Below are 4,184 nucleotides of genomic sequence, written 5' to 3' on the forward strand. Positions count from 1 at the left end.
TGCGGAACCATCTCTCCAGCCCTCTAAATTTAAAGAGTCAAGTGCCATGGTGCTCCTGGCCAGTGCGGCATTAGGGACACTATGTCATCATGGCTGGCCTGGAACTCACAGACATCCACCTGCCTCTGCCTCCGGAGTGCCAGGAGTACAGACTTGCAACAGTACGGCAGCATACCAACACTTGGGCTAGAGGAGTCTCATGAATTGATTACAGATAGATAACTTGTCTCTTTAAAAAAATCAAAAAAGAAAAGAAGACCCTCATAGGCCTTGTGTGGTGGCTTGTCCATTATCCCAGCACTCAGGAGAGGCTCGAGCGTATAAGATACCTAACCTAACAAAACTGGGGCGTCAGGGGCTCAGTGTTCATAATGCTTTTGCTGAGAACTTGAGTACCCGGTACCCAGGTCGGGCAGCCTGCAGCAGCCTGTTGCTCCAGAGCCTTTGTGCCCTATGGACACCCATGCCCATGTACACAAACCAATGCAGACAGTTGTACATGTGATTTAAAAAGAAAAGGAAAGGAAAAAAAAAACTATATGCTCAGATACACCCCCCCACCCCAGTGAGGAGTTCGGGGCATGATCAGGGGCGGAGCCCCTGCTTAGAATCCCTCAATAAAGGGCTGGGGGCAGAGCTCAGCCCCCTCTTAATTGCCCCAAACCCTGGATTCCATCCCTGACAGAAGGAAAGGAAAGTTTTAGAAAAGATATGTGTGATGTGTTACCATCAGCTATTCCTGGTCATCTGTCTCCAGAAGTTTGGCAGCTCCCCAAATTGCCCCAGAGTCCAACAGACGCACCACGATCAATACCCCCATCTGTGACCCACAAATGAAGTTACTAACACACTCCTCTTTAAAAGCATGTTTATTTATTGTATGTGCATGCATGCGGGGGTTTGTGTGCATTTATGTGCGTTGTGTGCATGCGTACACTGATGTGTGTGTGCAGGTCTGTGTGCATGCATCATGTGTGCATTAACGAACGTGGAAGGCAGAGGTCGACTACGGGCGTTGGTGCTCTTCCATGTGGGATCAAACTCAGGCTGATCCCTCCCTCCACTGACCCTTCCCTTCTGTCATCCCTGAGAGCTGAGGTGCATATTTATGCTTTAGGAAACATCTGTTTGGGTGCCAGAGTCCCCTTTGGTGGAAATATATGGTCTCATACAAAAGTAACCAAAGTCGGTTTCATGGGGAAACATTTTGAGATTGAAACGTTTTTATTTAAAACTTTTTTCCCCCCTCAATGTGAGGCGCTGGATGTAGTGGTTAACCCTGTACTTGGAAACCCGAGGCAGGAGAAACAAGCATTCAAGGTCATTCTAGGTTACAGGGCATGGCCAGTCAACTACATTAAACCAATCAAGTTCTCTCTCTCTCTCTCTCTCTCTCTCTCTCTCTCTCTCTCTCTCTCTCTCTCTCCCTTTTCTTTTTTCTTTTTTTTCTTCCTCCAGACAGCGTTTCTCTGTGTAGTCCTGGCTGTCCTGGAACTCCCTCTGTAGACCAGGCTGGCCTCGAACTCAGAGATCTGCCTGCCTCTGTCTCCAAGTGCTGGGATTAAAGGCATGTGCCACTCCTGCCCAGTGCAGTCAAGGTTTCTAAGGAGTTCAAGGTTAGCTAGGCTCACTGCTCTTGCCTTGCACGTGGTGGCCACAGGCCAAAGCACATACACAGGATGCAAGGAGAAGCCCAAAGACAGAATCCGGCCTGACAAGGAACAGGCAACAGAGGAATTCCAAAACCATCCATCCCCCATGCGGGAGCTTCTTGCTAACAAAGGGGCTGGCATCATGTTCTTGTTTTTCTTGCTCCCTTTTCTGTGATTCTTTTTTTTAAATTTGGTTTCCTGGTTGTGTCTCAGAGCCTGGGTCTGGTTCCTACCTACTCAGTACCTGAGGATGCCCTTGGATCTGATTCATGTACTTCCTTTCTAAGTGCTGAGGTGGTGTGCCACCGAGGGGGTGGGGCGTCACTCCTGGAGGACAGACACTTTCTGCTGGGTAGCTTTAAGTCAGCTTGACACAAGCCAGAGTTATTTGAATAGAGACGGTCACAGTCGAGTGAATGCCACCACCAGATTGCCTGTGGCATGTCTGGGGTACATCCCCTTGACTGAAGGTTCATGTAAGAGCACCCAGCCTACTGGGGGTGGAGCCATCCCTGGATGGTGGTCCTGGGTTCTATAAGAAAGCAGGCTGAGCAAGCCAGTAAGCAACAGTCCTCATGGCCTCTACGTCGGCTCCGGGCTCCAGGAGCCTGTTCGAATTTCTGACCCAACTTTGTGGATGATGACGTGTGACTTCAGACAGGGAAGCTGAAGTAATTCTGCTCCTACAAAGTTGCTTGCTGGTCTCATGGTTGTGTCACAGCTATCGAAACCCTAAGGCCACCTCCTTTACCTGCTCCTGACACACGCTGCTCAGAAGCCACCTGACTCCCCAGGGTCCCTCCCACTGGTGAGCCTGCCTCAATTGCTTGTGATGTTTAGGACACAAACTTAACTCCTGAGGTGGTGGGGGCAGGGTCTGTCACAGCTGTCCAGATGGGGCCTTAATCTATGAGTCTCACCCAGGGTGACCATGTGTCGTTCCCCTAGGGATGTTCAAACTTGCGTGTGCCTGGTGTCACCTGTGGTTGTCACTTTAGAGGAGAGGGGACTGGGGACCATCCCAGTTCACTGGAAATACCATGACCCACAAAAGGATCTGAGTTCAAACCCCCAGCACCTATGCAAACTGCCATGTGTGGCAGAACATGGCTGAGTTCGCATGCTGGGAGCTAGCGAAAGGGAGATCATTGGGCTCACCGGCCAGTCAACCTTGCTCAATCATCAGCTGCATTGTCAGTGAGAGATCCTGCCTCAAAACACACAGTACAGAGCTACCGAGAGAGAACCAAACCTCTGCCTGTGCTCTCCATTGCTGTGCACATGCCTAAGACTGCTCAGTCAGCTTCCAGCCTTGCTGATTCTCAAATCTGATGCCCCCTGGGGTGAATCCCAGGAAGAGGGGCTGGTCAGGCTGAGTCGAGGTGAGAAAGGGGACCGGGCTGCCCGGCACGCTAGATGGGCCACTCAGTCAAGGTGTTTGGGCAGGAAAGCAGGCTGCGGGTTGAAGCTCACGAAGGTGTCACCTTCCCTGGGAAGGACACAGCTGAGAGCAATGAGGCATAACTGACATCAGCACCTGGGAGATGCAGCGAGATGACCAGGGCTTCATAGCCACCCTCCTCTTCGTAGAGTTGGAGGCCACCCTGGGCTCCTGGAGACCGTTGGCAACAACAGAAACTGGGAGTGGGTGCGACCGGGACGCTCGGCCTTCTGGGTGGCCCTGTGTGGTGCCTGAGACTGGGTGCAGAGCCCAGGCTGTGGGAGACACTGTTTACATTTCCATCTCCTGGTGGCTTCCACCCCACTCTGTGGCTGGCATGTTGCAAGTGGGTGGGAGACAGGAAGNCAAGGTCCCTGCAGGCCTGGGTGGGGGCTGCTTCCCCTTGCACGGGGACAAGAGAGTCTCAAGGAATACAACTTCAGACTCCCAGACCAACTCTGAGACTCTGTGCTCTGACCACACGGGAGAACCCGAGGCCAGGAACAGCCCCTAAGGGGTTTCCACAGCACGTGAAGATTCTGGTGTTTTGGCCACCATCGGCTGATTCAGCTGAAACTGAGTGGGAAACCCATCTCCTTGCTCCTCCTGTCTCAAGAAGGCTGTAGGCAGCTGGATAGAGCTCCCAGCCAGGGGCCTGGCTCCAACTCCTCTTCCAGAGAACAGCCATGGGCTGGGGCCAGCACTATGAATCCCTGCAGGGCACCTGGGAAGCCTTGTTGAGTTGGTCTGTGTGAAGAAGTATGGTCCTGGGAGTGTTTACTCTGGTAAAGGGTGCATGTGCTCAGCCCACAGATCTTTGGGAAAGCTGGTCAGGGACAGACACCCCTGAAAACCCCATCCCGAGTATTTGCAGATGCCAGGGCCATAGGGAGTTGAGATCAAAATGGCCTTGCTCTTTGCTGGGCGCAATTTCCTTCTAGACAAAAATTCCATCTTGCAGGAAGCTCCTAAAGCAGAAAGTTAAACAAGACAGCTTCAGGAAGTCCCTGAAACCGACCAGCTTCACTAGGTCCCTCCCTGCCAGAGTGAGCAAAAATAAAAGCTGAGCTCAGGAAGCCCATCTGCCTGGA

Source organism: Mus pahari, chromosome 18 (assembly GCF_900095145.1).
Source record: "Mus pahari chromosome 18, PAHARI_EIJ_v1.1, whole genome shotgun sequence".
Classification (NCBI taxonomy): Eukaryota; Metazoa; Chordata; class Mammalia; order Rodentia; family Muridae; genus Mus; species Mus pahari.